Here is a 20,630-nt window from a genome sequence, read left to right as displayed (position 1 = left end):
AAACATAACTCATCTAGCTATTTTTTAATATACCTTGCCTTCAAAATAATTCTAATTTAACACATGTTAAGTATTAACTAACCTCAGCACAAAATCTAATCTAAACAAGCACTTAACTATTGTTTGCATGAATGAATATAAAGACTTTTTATTTTTATTTTTTTGTAAAAATGTGAATGCTAATCCTTCTTGGTTGCATGGCATATGAGATAGGTGTGGAGGGAGATGAGTGTAGTGGGTTAAATGGGTTGGGAGGCAAGCAAGGGTCTAGTCCTAACTTTCGTGATTCCTTTTTCACAATACGGGCTCAAAATAGGCCACTATATGTTTTCGTACAGGATGTCTAAAGGATGTCCTAGTTCACCTAGAGGATACCCTATTTTCCTACAGGAACAGGCCAAAAGCATAGGGAGTGGTTTGAAAAGGTGGTATGGGGCTTGGAGAAGGTGAGTAAGGAAGAAATAAGGCAAGGGAGTGGTAAGAACTCACTTAGAACTCAAACCAAACCTTTATGATGGTTGGATTTGCTAAAGAAGAATGGCAAGTTTTCCTTGTAAAACGAGAATCCAAATTGAGAACTTAGTGGCTTTTGGCGATCATGGGTGAATATGGTTAGGCTGAGGCTGATGATATGAGGTCTTCTTGAAATATAGAAACTCTTGCAACATACACATCATTGTTGCCATTTGTTCATAAATTCATCTCAAAACAAGAAGGGTTACTAAAATAGAAGAAAGCAGATTTTCCATCATTCATTTACCAAGCTTATGCATCCATTATGAAAGAAACATGAAATTAAATACAAGACCTAAGATATTAGAAATGTCAATTGCAACCTATCTTCTAAAACTAAAAGATGATGACCTAATTAGCAGAAAAACCCTAAATTTCATAAGAAACCAAAATTTTGTCTTTTTTGGGCTAAATGGGAATTGTTCCTCAAGCCATGGTCCCAGGAAGGGAGGAGTGAGGTAAGATCCACTTGCTGTCAAAAAAAAATTATTAGTTTCTTATCCCTATAAAGCTATTGTTAAATTTATTCACAAATGGAAGGAAACTAATCAAATCTACCAATGCTTGCAAATTAACAACACCAAATTCAGTTTAACAACTAACTATGAGATAACCTAAGCATACATATATAGTAAGAGGAACCTATGCTGTAAGGGTTGGGCCCTAACCCAAGAGCTTCAGCCCTCTGAGTCAACTCAGTGATGGATCAAGGGAATTCTGCTAATTTTCATTATCATATCAAAAATACATCAAAATGTTTGGTCACAATCCTTCAGCTAGAAAACTACTTAGCTATATTCCACAAAAAATTTGAATCCTAGTGAGGCTCTAGGCCTCTTTATTAATACAACTGAAGTTGCCAACAACTTCCTTAAATCTAGGGACGCTTGGCTCCCAATCTTGAGATTAAATGGTTCTTAATTGTCACTGGCTTGGTTTCCAATGATCCTCATAACTCGGTTGCTTACAACTCTGAGCTGGTGTGATTTTATTGAGGGATCTTCGAGTGAGTAAGGAGTTAAGGAGGGAGATCCTATCTCCTATAATATATCCTGCTTGTCTCATTCGAGTTCTTGCATCCTAATTAGCCACAATTTTCTCCAAAAACTCGTAATCAATGCACATTAGACCACTAGACGACATCTTACTTTTACTCATCTCATTAAGCAAGATATAATTAAAACATGTAAATAATTATGAGAAGAGTTTATTTTAGTAAGTTGGAGGTGCATTAAGTTCCATACATTTAACCCATTGATGAGCCTCATCATCACCCCCTACTGAAAGTGTTGCTCATTCTCTGAGCAACTCAATCTATGTCCATGTCCTTCATTGCCCTGGTGGCTTCCCTAACATTCCATGCTTCTACTATAGTCTCTTCCACCTGTGAATAAAACCCTGCATTCTTCTCTATCTCCTCCCACTGATTTATTTCTTCTTCCTCTTTTCTTCCTTCCAGCATACCTAAAAGAAATGGTGGACTAAGATTCAAGCAAATCCAATTGACTTTGAGTTTTTGTAATGCTTTCTTCTAAATTGGGCTTCTATTTAGTGCCTCCCTCATTCTATCAGGAGAATGGTATTCTTTGATTTTTAGATTGTAAGGTAAGGTGTTCCATCTCTTTTGGCAGGCTTTCTGGCTGTCATCTCTTAACAATATTAGCATGTCTTCAAAATGTGTGACTGCCTGTTCTTGTACAACAAGGTCTCTTGGTGCAAGTTTGGGATCATTTCAATGAGGTTGTGAGTGTTGATGACAACCATTGGGTTAGATTGTTCTTCTCTGACCATAAGGGGTTCTTCTTCTTCTTTTTCCAATAACTTTTTAATTTATTGAGCTCTTTCCTCCTCATGATTCATCCAAGATGCTAAGGCCACTAGTTGTAAATCCCCTAACTTTGGATTTGGGTCCCACACATTTAAATCTGTCAAATCTAAATTGTGTAGGTCTAACTTTGATATCTTTGCTTTATCCTCCAGGGTGCTTTGATCGCAGAGGTCAATGAACTATTTGTAGTCTTGGAAAGGCATAGATCCTCTTTGTGCTAGGGTCTTTATCTGGAATTGTAGCTATTTTTCCTTGAGGTATAAGGCATATGACTTTGCTGGCATCCTACACTAGATTACCTCCATGGATAAACTGGCCATAGTTGCCAATTGGACTTCCCTTTCTTGTAGTTGCTTCCTTAGCCATGTGTTCTCAGCCTCTAACTGAGATTTGATTATTGCTTCTCTATCTCTTATGCTACTTAGTTCTTTTCCCATCTCCTACAATTTCTCCACCATGTGGCCTACATCCTCTACCCCTTTTGATTTAGCAATTTGCATCCACTGGTGTGTCCTCACCCTCTCTTTTTCAAGTTCAAATAATAGAGGAATGGCAAGCTTTTGTGGTATCACCCTACCTCCTTCAATGAACCTATAGTAAGAGCTGAGGTTTGGATGTGGGCTAGGTTCCTTCAGTTCTTGGCCCACTTCCTCTGTTTCTTATTGATTAATTCCTTCATGTTCTATTTTTTGTGTTTCTTGTAGGTTTGGTAGAGTTTCCTGTAGGATTGTCTTTGCTTCCTATAGGTCTGGCTGTGTTTCCTCTAGGATACCTTTCCATTTTGATGAGGCTGACCTAGTGATAGGCCTCCTAACATAGGTGATTGAAGACTTGGGAGAAGCTTGTTTTGATGTTCCTTCTCCTTCCTTTTTCCTTAGAGGGACTGCTTTCTCTTGTTGTCTTGGTGAGTCTTCTATTACAATTGGAGTTTTGGTAGGGGTTTGAGGCCTCCCTTGTCTAATCCTAGTGATATTTCTTGTTCTGAAGTAAAGTGGGGTTTTTATTTATCTCTTTCCCTTTGATTTGATAGGTGTACTTAGGGCAGTTAGAGAAACTACTGCCTCTTTCTCTGTAGGCTCTGGAGACACTCTTGGTGATTCTTCTTCTTCCTTGATTTGAGTTGTAGAATTTTTTTCCTCTTTTTGTCCTTCATCTTCTTTTCCACTTCCTTTTTCATTCTCTTATTTGCCTCCCTTTTCCTCTTTTGTCTCTTCCTATGTTTCTTAATTCTCCTCATCTGTTTCTTCTTTTGTTTATTCTTCCTTGACATCCTATGTTTCTTATTATCCCTCACTATTAGTAGGGCTTATGTCATACTCAATGGCTTGAATTTCTCCTTCTTCCTACATGTCTACAAATGTTGTCCATGCAATAGGGATTCTTAAGTTGTGTAGATCATCTTCAAGGATGAGTTTGATCAACCCATGATGGGCTAGTTGCTAATTTTTTCCCTCTTACACCTTAATGCTCATGTCTATCATGGATTGTAACATAAAATAGGGTATACTTAGTTTGTTATGAGGAGGTGTGTTCTCTCCAAATCTCAGTTCTTGAGGAATCTGAAGTATTATCCATAAACTACATTGTATCTCCCTTCACACGAAATATATTTGATGATGTGGTAACTGACTTCATTCCAAGGGTATGGAATTCTCCCTTATAACCCCATTTTTGTATTCAATTGACTCTTCTCCTTCCAAAAAATAAACTTTTCTTTGCAAGGGTGTTGTTAGTCTTGTCCTCTTTTCTCCATGGTAACCCTAGGGGAAGTGTAGTTATCAGGCTTATAACCTCAGGGGTAATTGCTACTGATAAACTCTCACATTTTTCCACAAAGAGTCTATCATGTAGTTGCCTTTCCCATAAAATCTCACATTTTTCCACATCTTTTAGTAGAAGGGGTGTTGAAGTAAGTGGATAATGGGGTTATGGAATGGCAGGTGGGGGATGCTACTCTTGGTATGCCTCCTCTTTCCTTTCTCTCTCTCTCTCTCTTTTTATTATTATTATTATTTTTTTTTTTTTAACTTGATTTCTTTGATGGATATAGGGGTGACATGGTCATGAAAAGTATTCATTGTGGTGTGGTGAGGTAAATGGTTTTTTCACATTCAAACAAAATCTTGTTTCGCCACCTTGCCATTGGCCTGCTTTTCTTGTGCTTTTCAAGACCTCCTGTAATTTCTATTGGAAACTCCTGTAGTATTATAGGGAATCCTATATAAAACACAAAACTGTTTGAAATGATCTAGAGTGGAGTATATAGGATAATGGAGTAGGGGATAATGAGGATATGACATGGGTGAAGTAAAACATGGCTTTTGTAGGTCCTTCTCTCCTCTACATGTTGTGTTTATCTTCCTCTTGCACACCTGTGAAACAAAATTGTCAATTTTTTTTTTGAAAAACAACTAGTTTGCCTCTAAGGATGTTTTCATCCTAGTTGCTTGCCCTAGGTCCCTCAAAAGAGGTTTTCACCCAAAGATTTTTTATTTTTTTTTGGGAACACTTTTGGGCTGCCTCAAAGAGATTTTCAACCCAACAGTTGTACTAAGGTGCCTCATGGAGGTTTTCACCTGAGTCTCTTTATTTTTTTTTTTTTCTTTTTTCTTTTTTTTCTTCTTCTTCAGGGACTTGGTGGGGTGGAAGCTGAGACTTGATTGACCACCATCACTGTCTTGCTAATGCTATTGATGGATTCCTTCTTTGATAAGGAATTTTTGTAGATTTTTAATTTGAACTCATTGACAAGCAAAGGGATATCCTCTGCATCCTAAATTCATCTAACCCATTCAACTGGAGAAATATTTCTTATTGTGCCCTTGTGATATATAGATCTAGTTGTGTTTCCATCCTTAAGGTGTTGTATTAAAATTCAATGGATAGTAGGTCTTTCTTCCCATAGGTCAGCTCATAAGGAGTGAAGCCAATGGTGGTCTTCTAGGTGGTATTGTAGGCCCAAGTGACCTCAACTAATTTGTCTACCCAATCTTTTCTGTTGTTGTTGATCACCTTGGTCAGAATGCCTTCCAATGCTCGGTTGGTTACTTCCTCTTTTCCATTAGCCTATGGGTGGTAGGGGGTGGATTTTTTGTTCTTGATCTTGTACTGGTGTAAAAATATTTCAATCATGTGAGATGTAAATTGACTACCTTAATCAGTGACCAACTCTCTAGGGTACCCAAACTTATAAAACACATTCTCCCTTAAGAATTCAACCACTTTTTCTTTGGTTGTTACTTTGATGTCTTTGGCTTCAACCCATTTTGTTAGGTAGTCATTTCAAACAATGATGTAATGATTCTGTTTGGATGGAGGGTTAATGGGCCCGATGAAATCCATGCCCCACTTGTCAAATGGCTCAAAAGTCACTTGAGGTTGCAAACGCATCTCATCCCTTGGGGTAGGTTTCCCCATCCTTTGGAATCGATCACACTGGCTGGTATACTTCCTTACAACTTGGTTAAGGGTGGTCCAGTAATAACCAACCTGTAATACCTTGAATGTTGCTCTTTTGGCTGCAAAGTGACCTCCACAAGGCCCATCATGACAGGCTAGAAGGATGTCTAAGACTTCCTCCTCCCTAACAAATCTTCTCAGAATTTGATCTGGACCTAGCTTGAAGAGATTACCCCTAATCCAAGTGAATGGGGCAATTTTTCTTATGATTCTGCTCTTTTCCTTAGAGGACAAGTTTGGGGGGATCTGTGTAGATACCAAGTAATTTTTGTTTGTCAGAAAACCACGGAGAGAGAATTGAAATGGAGAATAAATGTTCATCTGGTAACTAATCATCAACCATTCCTTCATCCCCTACAGGAAAAGTCAATCTGGATAAAAAATCTGCAACTACATTCTCCTTGTCAGGCTTATCAATAATAGTTAAATCAAATTGTTGAAATAAAAGTAACCATCTAATAATCTGGGCATTTACATTAGGTTTATTAATCAAGTATTTAGTTGCAGCATGGTCGAGATGTACAAATTTCTGGTAACCAGTGATGTAATGTCTAAATTTATTCAATGAATGCACAACAACTAGGAGATTTTCATTCAATGTGTAGTTTAGCTAAGCTTTCAACAAATTCTTACTGATGAAGTAGATGGCATAAGGTAGTTTTTCATCTATCTAGCCTAGAGATGCTCCTATAGATTTGTGAGAGGCATTGGCATGAGTATGAAAAGGAAGAGTCCAATTTGGGCCTCGAAGAATAGGTGCAGTAGTGAACTTGTCCTTCAGGGTGTCCAAGGCTACTTGGAATACTTCTGACCATAACAATTCAGAGTCTTTGGGCAATAACCCAAATAAGGGAGAAGCTAACTTGCTAAAATATTTTATAAATCTCCTATATTATCTGACTAAACCTAAAATGCTTCTGACATCCCTTTGTTTTTGTGGAGTGGAGACCCTTTTGATGATGGCTATCTTATTTGGGTCTACCTACAATCCTTCTTGGGATATTGGGTGACCTGGAACAGTCCGTGCAATCATCAAGAACTCACATTTTTTGGGACTAAGGGATAAGTCCATTTCAATGCATTTGTTCAGCACCTTACCTAGGTTAAGGAGAGCCTCCTAGAAATCACACCCATAGGGTGTGAAGTCATCCATATAAATTTCTACTGCATCATGGACTAGCTCTGCAAAGATACTTAGGACTTCTCTCTGGAAAATGGTAGGGGAATTACATAGACCAAAAGGAAGGACCCTATAAGCGAAAGTACCCCAAGGACAGGTGAAGGTGGTTTTATCCTAGTCCTTTAGGTTGATCTGGATTTGATTGTACATGCTGAACCCATCTAAGAAAGATAAGAACTTCTTTCCTGCCAGACCATCTAGCACTTGGTCAATGAAAGGTAGAGGAAAATGGTCCTTCTTTATGGCTTTATTTAGCTCTTGGTAATTGACACAAGTCCTCCACTTTCCATTTTTCTTTGGAACCAACACCAGAGGAGACACCCACTCACTGTCCAAGATAGGGTAAATGAATCTTGCATCCAACAGCTTCTATAACTCTTCTTTCACTATATCCTTGAAAGCTTGATTAATTCTCCTTTGGGGTTTTTAGAATGGTTTGCAACCTTCTTTGACGTAAATGTGGTGAGTACACACCTAGGGGTGCACTCCCTTCATTCCTTTGTAATTCCAAGCAAAGGCATCCAAATTATCTCTTAGCATTTTACATAACTCTTCTTCTTGGTGTACAGAGAGAGAGGGGTTTATTTTCAATGCTCTTTCAAGGTCAAATTATATTGTCTTGAAATGAATAGGGTTTGATTCAACTAAGCATAAATCAACCTGATGGTTTTCCTTGGTTTCCTTCACTACTTACTCCAGAGACATGGTGTTGGGAGTTGGATTTTGGAGGATGTGTTCAATGAAATCATCTTCATCAAGCTGCCCTCCTCCTATGGCAGTTTCGAGAGTATATATTTGGGAGGAGTAGACTTCATCTTCTTCCTCCTCTTCTAGCCATAAAGGTAAGTCAGGTTCTAGATATGGCTGAGCAGGAGGGTACATGACCAAATATTTGGATAGATTCCCATTTTTTATAGTCATATTTCCAGCCTTGCATCTTATAAAGGCATCAGTAGTGGGTAACCAAGGTCTCCCAAGGATGAGAGGATAACCATTAAATTTGGTCTTCGGCTGGAGAATTAAGAAGTCTGCAGGGTATTCCCATGAATCAATGGCGACTATCAAATCCTCAACAATCCCCTTAGGGGCTACTGTGGATCAGTCTACAAGCTGCAAGACTGTCGTGGTCTTTCTTAATGATCCCTGAAGATTCAGATTGAGCATAGTGTCCTTAGTCATTAGATTGATGGTAACCCCAAGATAAATCAAGGTATGGGGGAAAATGGTTCCATCAATGTGTACATTTACTACATGTCTTCTAGGGTCTAAATATTTGGGAAAATTACCTGCCCCAACATTAAATCAGACACATGTCCAATGAAATTAATGGTAGGGGTGTCTCTTTTTTTCCTCCCTGGATGTTTGAAAGACTTTTCCTTAATCAACTTGTTGTAAATGTGTACATCTTTAATAGTTTGGAGAAGTGGGATTTTGACACATAGTTTTTTCAACTCACCCAGAAGTTCATTCTCTTATGGAGTATGGTAGACTAGATGGGTTAATCTTCTAGGAAAGGGTGGTGGATTTACTTTAGGCATACCTTCCTCTCTTTCTTCCTCACTCTCCCATGGTGGAGATGGAGGTTGGTTATCTGGGAGCACTCTCCCAGACCTAAGGTTAATTTCATGAATTTCCACATCATAAGCAGGGTAGGATGTCTCTCCACTGTAGACTTGTTGTACCTGTTTGTTGTTAGGGTTTGGTGAGCAGGCATTTGAGGTTGTTTAGGTGGACCAAGGTGTAAAAGTTGTGTTTGAGATGGAGGTGAAGGCAATAAAGCTGAAGCATTGTTGTATGGGTGCCTCCATCCCTAGGGTGGTGCATTCCACTGAGGTTGTGGAGGGGTATATGGCTGAAATGGCTGGTTGGTCAGCTAGGAATGGTATTGAGGTGCAAAAGACCAAGGAGAAGGTGTAGACAAGGAGGGATGAGCAGGGGGGCACCAAGAAGGAATAGATGTGTTTTGATTATGGTTGTAATATGAATAGGATGACCCTTACATGCCCTGCTAGTATGGTTGAGGCCCATGAGGCCTCCTTTGATTTATGTAGCAGAGTTGTTCAGTCACCCCTTCAGTTCCTTGATACACAGCTTTTAGTATAGGCAGAGAAGGGCACTTGCCTGTGGAGTGGTTTTCCTCACAGACTAAGTAGATTTCTATAAGGTTCAATGCACATTCATTCCTAGGGTGCCTCCTTATGCATATATGGTAGAAGATGGCTAATTATCTCTCTTCTTCCTGTTGCTTCCTCTTGATTTGAATAGTGTCCATCTGCAAGTCAAGGGTTTGCAACATTTCACTCTTAAAACCTTCCAACATGTTCCCAATTTAACTTTTTATAGATGTGTTGGAAGAGGATGAGTTGGCCACTATTTGACTAATCCTACCCCTTTTTATGGCTACCTTAGAATGATTCTTAAAAACAGTCTTGATATCCTAATAGGGTAGCTGGTAGATGTCCCCTCCTAATAGCAGGTTTAGGGTTTCTAGGAGATCTTCCCTAATCCCCATGAGAAGGACTAGCTTAAGTGACTCAGGATCAAGTGTGCACCTAGCCCTTTTATAGCTAAGGCAGAATCTTTCCTCATAATCCTCTAATGACTCATCATGTCCCAAGGTCATTCTAAAATTCTCCTCTTTTGTATCTTTGGACCTGCAGTAATCCCTATACTTGTTGTTGAAAGCTTGCTGCATCTAAGCCCAAGTGGAGATACTATCCTCAGGTAAACCCACGAACCCGTGTAGAGCTGCATCCTTGAGAGAGGATGGGAATAATTTCAACTTCTGATCATCATAGGTGTAATCATAAGTTCTTCATATGACAACAAATTTAAACAAAAAAGTATCTAGATCTTCTGAGGTCATGCCACGGAAGTGAGGAAGAGTATAGGGGCTTATGTTTTTCATCTTGGCATCCCCATTGGTTTCTCTGATGGGAAAAGCACCCTCAATTCTTTCTCTATCTCCCATTTCATTTCTATTTTCAGCCATTATGTCAGCTGGAATGGTTTCTTATTATTCCCCTATAGGCTCTTCAAAAATCTATGGTTGTTTGCCTAAGGGGTCCTCTAATTCATAGCCACCGAAGAAGAGGGAAGGTTGGTTGTTTGAAGTGGTGGAGGTATTTGGTAGAAATTTTCCTAAGTTATCCCTATTCCTAAGAGGCATGAAAGGAGTGTTTTTGTTTTGTTTTTCAAGATTTAAGACTGACTGCAAGATCTAAAAGACAAACTAAATTGAAACTAACTGCTGAATGGAATCAATTACATAATGGAAAGGAAAGAAACCCAACTTAAAATACTATGCAGAATGGAACTAATAACAGAATCAAAGATATAAGAAATGAAAGAAAGAAAGTAGAAATCACATCTACTCAGACAACTCCCTGGCAACGGCACCAAAAAGTAATGAGCACCAATATTGCAGCAAAGATGCTGCAACTCCTAGGATACCAACGTTACTTCATCAACCCGTGGTTCGTACAAAATTAGAGGTGAAAGTGTTGTATACACAAATATATGTAATGGGTCCACTGTTTGTCATTGTTGAGTTGGAGCAATAGACCACAAGGGTTTCTCAAGCTAGCCTTTTATTGATTAGAATAAGTCTGATTACCAATTGAGAGAGAAAATTTTTACCCTAATTGAGAGAATTGAAATTCTACTTACTGCGGTAATGAAAGATTGAAAGAAATGCCTACAAAACACATAGCTCATCTAGCTATTTGTTAATATACCTTACTTTCAAAATAATTCTAATTTAACACATGTGAAGTCTTAACTAACCTAATCATGAAATCAGATCTAAACAAGCACTTAACTATGTGTGCATGAATGAATATAAAAACTTTTTCTTTTTAGCTTTTCGTAAAAATGTGAATGGTGATCCTTCTTGGTTGCATGGTAGGTGAGATAGGTGTGGAGAGAGATGAGTGTAATGGGTCAAATGTCTTGGGAGGAAAGTAGGGATCTACTCCTAGCTTTCGTGATGCGTTTTTCACAATGCGGGCTCAAAATAGGCCACTATAGGTTTTCCTATAGGATGTCTACAGGATGTCCTAGTTCACCTATAGGATCCCCTATTTTCCTACAAGAACAGGCCAAAAGCATAGGGAGTGGTTTAAAAGGGTGGTATGGGGCTTGGATAAGGTGAGTAAGGAGGAAATAAGGCAAGGGAGTGGTAGGCACTCACTCAGAACTCAAACCAAAGCTTTACGATGGTTGGATTTGCTCAAGAAACATGGCAAGTTTTCCTTGTAAAACAAGAATCCAAATTGAGAACTTAGTGGCTTTTGGTGATCATGGGTGGATATGGTTAGGCTGAGGCTAATGATATGAGGTCTTCCTGCAATATAGAAACTCCTACACCATACACATCATTGTTGGCATTTGTCCATAAATTCATCTCAAAATAAGAAGGGTTACTAAAATAGAAGAAAACATAATTTTCATCATTCATTTGTCATTTTTATGCATGGGAATACTTGAAGCCATTATGAAATAAGCATGAAATCCAATTCAAGACCTAAGATATCAGAAATTTCAATTGCAACCTATCCTCTAAAACTGAAAGATGATGACCTAATTAGCAGAAAAACCCTAAATTTCATAAGAAACCAGAATTTTGTCTTTTTTGGGCTGAATGGGAATTATTTCTCAAGCCATGGTCCCAGGAAGGGAGGAGTGAGGCAAGATCCACCAGTTATCAGAATTTTTTGAATATTTTATTATACCTATAATTCTATTATTAAATCTATTCACAAATGGAAGCAAACTAATCAAATCTACCAATACTTGCAAATTAACAACACCAAATTCAGTTTAACAACTAACTATGAGATAACCTAAGCATACATATATAGTAAGATGAACCTCTATTGCAAGGGCTGGGCCATAACCCAAGAGCTTCAGCCCTCTGAGTCAACTCAGTGTTGGATCAAGGGAATGATACTCATTTGCATTAACATATCAAAAATACATCAAAATGTTTGGTCATAATCCTTCAACTCGAAAACTACTTAGCTATCTTGCAAAAAAAAAAATGAATCCTAATGAGGCTCTAGGCCTATTTATTTATACCACTGAATTTGCCAACAAATTCCTTAAATCTAGGGAGGCTTGGCTCCCAATCTTGAGATTAACTGGTTCTTAAATGTCACTGGCTTGGTTGCCAATGATCCTCATGACTTGGCTGCTTGCAACTCCGAGCTAGTGTGATTTGATAGAGGAATCTTCAAGTGAGTGAGGAGTTAAGGAGGGAGATCCTATCTCCTATAATCTCTCCTACTTGTCTCATTCGAGTTCTTTCATCCTAATTAGCCACAATTTTCTCCAAAAACCTGCAATCAATGTACATTAGACCACTAGACATGACATCTTACTTTTACTCATCTCATTAAGAAAAATATAATTAAAACATGTAAATAATTATGAAAAGAGTTGATTTTAGTAAGGTGGAGGTGCATTAAGGTCCATATATTTTATCCATTGATGAGCCTCATCAATTCCCCTCAAAATTTTTTAAGTGAAAGTAATTACCCCTTCTTTACAAATGATAATATGTCAATAATATGTGTAAAGGTACCATTTAAAAGTTAAAATACATTGGTGCCAAAAAATAGTAGTGGTGAGTCGAAAGGTTAAAAGTAGAACACAAATGATAGCTGCATAAAATTTATATAAAATCTTAATCTCAAATCTCAAGAAGTTTGAAATGATGAAACATGATTTCATGCCATATACAATTATCCTTTTTTATGAGCATGGAATACCAAATGTAAGTGGTTTTGGTCTTTAGAACACTGATTGAAAATCCACTTTTCTTTAGATGCAATGAGACCATAATAAGGTATCCTTGGTAAGACATCCAAACCATCCTTATGTTCACTATGCATCAATATATATTCATCACACTTGTACTACATGCAAAGTAATGTGGGTAGCTATTAATTTGACCAAGTGATTTTACCTTTGATTCATTCTCATATCTTACCATGAACTCCAAAATAATTAGAAGGATTATAAATTTGTTTGTGTATATTTATTTATCCCTAGGTTCCCTCTCATAGCCTTTATGTCAAAACCCATTCATTGATAGTGTGTGTGTGTTGATTGTTACCTTTTAACATTGCATAGTTATCGATTAAACCTTCCTTTAGTAGTTCTTAATGTTCCTCTTGGTTTGCACATGTGCTCATGCAATGTTTGAAGCATCACTTTGGTAGTTTAACTTTTGGAATTCATTACTTCATTATCATGGTACCCATAGGAATTTTTCTAACTTGATACGTGATGACAAATCATAAAATATGATGTTATCCATTTTGATACCATAATATTAAGAGTGATTCAATGATAATTCAAAAACAAACAATGAATAAAACTAGGGTTCGTAAGGTAAGAAGGTCTTGGCCCAATGATCCGTCGATATCAACCCTAGCAAAACACAAAAAGGAACCAAAATAGCTAACTCTAAATGATTGGTTGCAAGGGCAGGGAATAACCAACAATCAACTAAAGAAGCAGATCCATAAGAATCAATAGAAAGAGTTTCACCACCACCTTCAAGTAGTTTCATCAGTGGTTTCTTGTGTGAAAGATGCACTAGAAATTGCATATCCATACCTATGAGTAGACCTACCAACCTTAGCAATTGATTCTTCAGTTGGTTATGTAACCAATCTAATGAAATCACATGTGGGTAGAGATATATATGAATATTCAAAGGAAAAAAACTAGACCTCATCGGCCTTATGATTCCATCCTCATCTTTCTTATGACAACTATTAATTTCGATGATATAGCACATTTGTTGCAAAAAATCAAATGTCATCAATTTACGAACGCTAATGTTTTCATCATTCTTTCGAACATTATGCCTATAGATGTTGGTAGAGTGACTCCAATATCTGTCGGTCTTCAGAAAACCCATTTAATTGAAGTATCTATACTTTCGGTGGTAGACTGACCACAATTCATCGATCATGCAACACCAAAAGACTCCCACATTTGTGGGTATTTTGATGACAAATTTCATTGATCATGTGACACTAGAAGATCACCCTTTCTCCGGTTTACTAACATGTGCTAATATCATCCTTTTGTTAGTTAACCAAAGTGCGGTAGGCATCGAAATTATGATGAAATTGGAAAATATCAATAATGTGATTGTACCATGTTCGACATTTAGTAAAACCCCCTTTTGTCATTATATCAATGAAATGTCATGGAAATAGCGAAAAACGTTCGTTGAAAAATGGATCAATTTTTATTAGTGAAATATCTTGGAAAATAGGTTGATTAAAAAAACAACTATGAAAACGAACTTTAGATGTGAAAGTTATGCCCTTTTAGAAAAGGCATAAAAGGCAACCAAAGCAGTCTATGGTAGGAAGAAGTTGGTCCATGTGGTGATGGACATATAATGATCTTTTTCGATAAGAAAAGTATTCCTTCCTTTCTTTAACTTTTTCTATAAGTTTACTTTCACAAATAAATTACTTATGAAGTGATCAATTTTTATAAAGTGAAAATCAATTTTACAATGCAGTTACTTTATAAAATAAAATTTCATACAAAAAATAACGTAAAAAAAAATTACTTTATAGTGATTCCCTTTATAACTTAAGTGAAATACAATTTACAATAAAACTATGAAATAACTCAATATTGCATGAACATTTGAAAAAAAAATTGAAAACAAGATACTTGAATTCAAGATATTTTATAAATAAAGTAACTTTTAACAAGTTAATCTAATATAAAATATATACAAACTCAGATGGAGGAGGAAAACCCTTTTCTTTCCTTTTTGTTTTCCTTTTTAATATTATTTCCATTTTTAGTGCATCCTTACCCCTAACAGCCTTGTTTATGTTTGAATAAAACTTCACATGGCCACATAAAATAATAATAGTATATATATATATATATAATATAATATATATATCTATATATATATATATATATATATATATATATTTCAAGAACAAATTTTCTGAATCTCAACAATAATTAGGTTTGATCTCGGTTAGCTTAGTTGGAAAATGCAAGTTTTCTATCCAATATTTATTTTCCAAGACCACACATAGTAAAACTTATACACAAAAAACAAAACACTTTCCACTCTATTTTTTATTTGTCAAGATTGCACAAAGCACATGGTGAGGAACATATGAAAACCATAAAGAGAAGCAAACACTAAAAAAAAAATTAAAATATTAACTCTATGTAGAAATAACTTGAAATTTGTTGTTGCTAATGAAATCATACTGAAATAAATAGACACAAACTTCTTCTACTAATTCTGCAGAAGGAAATCTCACAATAGAAACACATGCAATCATTCAATCACATTGAACACAAATGTTTTTACTGGGGAACCCAACTAGGAAAAACTCCTCCTTTATTTTTATTATATCAAATGAGAAAAATGATCTATTACAATGACAACTTCAATCCTTGAAGATCAACCTGCACTATAATATTGATCACCTTCTCCTAAGTTTTCTCTGCCCAATACTTAGGAAAAATACGTGTATTGCTTCCTTCTATTTCCTTGCACAATTCCTGCTCCTAAAGGATAGGGAAGCTCTTATTTTCTTGCACAATTCCTAAGAGAAATGGCTCACTTACTACATGAAAACTATGTACACTTGCTAGTATACATCAATAAATACAATTATGTCTTTTCCATCCACTCAACTAGAAAATTCAAATTGCATGCATGACTAGAGCTATTTTTAGTAAATTGACTAGTTAACTGAGAGATCAATTTGTTAACTAGTCAACTTACTAGTTTCACTAACTATAAATCCACTAGATTTCTAGATCTTAGTAAATTCAAATTACTCTTTGTTTGTGTTGGTTTTGGAATATCAATTTGTCTATACTCTAATACTCAATTGTCATCTAGCACAACTTTAATTTTGTCTTTCTAAGTTATGAAATAAGAAGTTACCTCTAATGCACACTCAAGCCTCAATCCATAGAAAGACAATGTTCCCGCACAGAAAAAGAAAAAAAAAACGACGACAACAACAACAACCACACCACAAATATGTTATTCAAAATTTATCTAAGGGAAGATATGGAACATGTTTTCTATGTAGTTTTAAATGGCTATGACACCATGTATAAATAACTCAAAAATTTCAACTTCTAATGAAATCACACTGAAATCAATGAACACAAATTTATTCTACTAATTTCGCAGAAGGAAACTGAAAATAGAAACAAATCCAATCATTCAATCACAATGAACGTAATTTTTTATATTGTGGAAACCAGCTAGGGAAAACCCCTCCCCTATTTGTATTATATCAAACGAGAAAAATTATCTATTACAATGACTACTTCAATCCTTGAAGCTCAACCTAAACTACAATACTAATCTCCTTCTGCTGATCTGCTCTGCCCAATACTTAGGCAATATAGGCCTCCTTCTTCCTCCTATTCCATTGTGCAATTCTTACTCCTAAAGAATAGGGAAGCTCCTATTTTCTTGAGCAATTCCCAAGATAAATGGCTCAACTTCTACATCCAAACTATGTACTCTCACTTGTATACCTCAATAAATACAATTATGTCTTTTCCCGCCACTCAACTAGGCAATTCGAATTGCATGCATGACTAGGGCTATTTTTAGTAAATTGACAAGATAACTAAGAGATTAGTGAGTTAACAATAGTTACAACTACTCAACTGAAATCCTACTGACTCGATTCATGATTAGAGCTCAGATAATTGAGTTTCACTAACTATAACTCCACTAGATTGCTAGATCTTAGCAATCAACCCATGCACAACTCTACTTATTTCCCACAAACTCAAATTGACTAACTTAACTAAGTGACTTGGCCATGTCACTCCTGCTAATTGTAACTCAAGCCATCCTACTGATGTGGAAATTCAAATATCTCCATTTTAATAAGGCACAAGTCAAATGAAGCCTTTTCTTGCTACAATTTAGAACTCCATAAAAAATAGATAAAAAAATTACAATTGACATATTCAAATAATATACCTTGAGATCTGATAAAAAAATGTTATATCTCAAGTGAATGGAAACATTTTTGAGTGAAATGAAAAGCATTTCTAACTAAAAGTAGAACTTTTGATGCAATGAAATAATCCACTCAACCCAAAAATGCATGGAAATAGCAGGTCCTAAAAATGTGGTAACACAACCTCAGGATCTCTATTAGAAAAGGGAGTAACTCTTCAAACAAGATATAATATCATGTTTTGTAAAGCAAGGATTTCAACACAAGATGAACACTCGAAGTAGCCAATCATACAAACATATTAAAGATTGTAACACCAATGTTTCTATGTGTTTAAAACCCTCTAAGAGGGAAACAATCCAAGGGCCCAACCAACATGGCCACTTGAGACAATTTTATTAACAAAAAATATTTTTTTACATAATATAGCTTCTCATAATTAATCATCACCAAACGAACCCCATGATATTTAAATAGAGATAATGGACCAATTGGGTGTTAATCCATGGATCAATATCCATTAATATGGAATATAATATCAATCATCAAATCAATTTATGTCTAAAACTAGTGATAGTCGAATTAGATGATTACAATTGCATACTGATGCATAGTAAAGAAACACACTTTTACCTAATATACACTTAGGACAAGTTGAACTTAACTAACTCATGAGTGTTTAAATGTCCTAACAATTCACATGCAAAAAAATATTCTATTTACACCACAACAAAATCATGTTGCTAAGAGAAAGAATTGAAATTAAAGGAAATGGCACATTCTATGATCTAATCTAAGACATCTCCTCATTTTTGGGTGGAAGCCACAAATTGTGCCAATGAAATAGTCAATCATACTCACAGAAAGGATTTTAAAAATCTAACACTAGAATAAGCATGGAGTAAAATTAAACCAAATGTAAACCACCTTCATTTGTTTGGTAGTAAAGCATGGATTCACATTCATGATGAGAAAATGAAAGAATTACAACCTAAAAGTGAGATGTTCAATTTCATTGGATATGTTGAACACGTAAAAGGTTATAAACCTTTTCAACTACATTCCAATGAAATTATTATTAGGAGAGATATTAATTTTGACAAAGGTCTCTTGGCATGTGAGTTGATTTCAATGTTTGTGTCATATTTGACCTTCAATATATCATTAGTGTTTTCCCCATATTATATTCACAATTTTCCTATCAATGATAATACTCTATTTTCTTCTTTAGATGTTGAAAGTGACCATTGTTTTTCGCTTTAGAAAGATTGTAAACCATTCTCGTATCACTTCTAGTATAGAATCAAACATGTTTCGACTCATAGTACACTTGAAGTATGTGACACTATGTGATATCAATTAGTTGGTAGTGACATAGTTAGCTTGTATAGCTTTCACAACACCTACAGAGTCTGTATTTTTGTTACAAAGCACACAACCTAGGCCATTGGAGTTTGACTATGGAGCACAAAAAAAGAGTAATTTGAGTCTTCTCATGAGAATACATGAAGCAATTAAAATATATACTTATTAATTTAAAATGTGATGTTACAGATAAGAACTCGAATTGTAGAAAAATTCCCTCAAAGTGCTTGAATTTCCTACATTGTTACATAAAAGCACCATGTACAACAACCAAACACACTTTCCAACTCATACAACAACTAGTCGCTCTCTCTAAAAATCTTGTAGTAGCCAACACTGATGTCAATAATCCAAGAGCTAATAGCTCGAGGTGAACCCACAAACCACCAATAAGCAACAAGAAAAGGAAAAAGAAAAAGCAAAAGCAAAAGAAAAAGCCCCTTTTCTTTTGTATGCCCACAATCTATTATCATGTTGCTAACCTCTTCATATTCCAACGAAAACAATTCATTTCCTATGTTTTCGACCTATTTTCCTTCCTAAACTGTGCTGATTTTCTTCCTCTCATCATTCGAACAAACAAAATTTTGTAACTTACATCTCATTCTCGTAACACATCTAACAATGTTTGTCATGTAGCAACACAACTAAACAACTGGCAATTTTGGATGTCTCAACTTCTCCACACAGCTAGAGTACTAGTACATGATCCTGGGATTGTCAGCAATTCAAGTCACTTTGATAAAAATGTAGCTAAAGGAGTAGAAACAACTACCATATAGGTGTATCAGTAAACAACATAATAGGTGTATTGACAACGTAAAACCCATGGGAGTAATAACACTTACTACAACTTAATAGAATCTTGTTTTGGTTGATGAGTATTTCCAGAGGCCAAGGATGCTCCTACATCAGATACCCTTGGCAAGAAAATATGAGCTACCAACTCATGTGGTGTTTCCTTTGGATATTGAAGTCCCTTATAGGTTTTTTTATCTCTTACTCAATCACCCACGATGCATCCTCAAATCCCTTATTTCTCCATTTTACCAAATACTCTAGACACTCCCTATGGTGAGTATTCTTTCCAACCCTAGTGGCCAGAATTTCTTCCACTTATTCAACAACTTTGATTGGTAATTGTTTCTTCCACTTAGTGGGTGTACCTATCTCTTCACTACCTTCTCCTTCAGGAAACTCATATAGATCAGCTACATTAAATATCAGAGAGATATCTAAGTCTCTTACAAACCCTAGCTTGTAGTCGTTTTTAGAATTTTTTCAAAAAATACTACATGGATCCATTTTCCTATATTTTAACTTGTTGTAGGTACCCCTAGGAAATTTCTCTTTCCATAGATGTGCCATTACTAGTTCTCTTTTAGCGAAAACATTTTCTCTTCTTTTCAAATATGCTTTCTCCTTGTAATTGTCATTATTTGCTATAATATTTTATTCACCTATTCATGTATCAGTTTCATGTTGTCTGCAAAATTACTTGCATTAACACTTTTTCTTTCCCCCAAATTTGGAAACTATATCAAGTCCACAATATCATTGAACTACTACCCATAAACAATCTAAAATAGACACTTACTAGTGGATATATTCACCAAGTCATTGTATGTAAACTTTGCATATGCCAAGACCATATACCACTAGTTGGGCTTTTCACCACTCAAGCTTATAAGAAAATTCCCCAAGCTCTTGTTCACTACTTCAGTCCATCCATATGTTTATGGATGATAGGTTTAACTATATAATACTCTAGATCCCACTTTCCTCCATAGAATCCTCTATAAGTGACCAATAAATACTGTATCTTTGTCTGAAGTAATGGTTTTTGGCCACCCATGAAGTCTCACTACTTATTTGAAGAATGAAATAGTCACGTTAGTAACATCACTATTTCTCTTACATGCTATGAAATGTGCGATATTTGAAATCATATATACAACAACCATCACTGAATCATGCTTCCTTTTCATCCTTGGAAATCCCAAGACAAAGTCCATGATCACATCCTCCAAAGACTTTTTTGGTACCAACAATGGAGTATACAACCTTTTATTTAGACTTATACCATTGGCAAGCTGGAAAAATCTATAGCACTCTACAAACATTATGACATCCATGTTGATGCTAGGCCAAAAATACCTCTCCTTTACCAACATTGTAGTATTTCCATTACAAAATGTCCACCTAGGCCTCCACCGTGTATCTCATTAATAAGATTCAACCTCATTGACCCTTGAGGAATGCACAATTTTTGATACTTAAA

Source organism: Pinus tabuliformis, chromosome 2_2, assembly GCF_031772625.1.
Source record: "Pinus tabuliformis cultivar Carrire ecotype Pingquan chromosome 2_2, CPIR1, whole genome shotgun sequence".
Taxonomy (NCBI): domain Eukaryota; kingdom Viridiplantae; phylum Streptophyta; class Pinopsida; order Pinales; family Pinaceae; genus Pinus; species Pinus tabuliformis.
Note: the sequence above shows the minus strand (reverse complement) of the source record.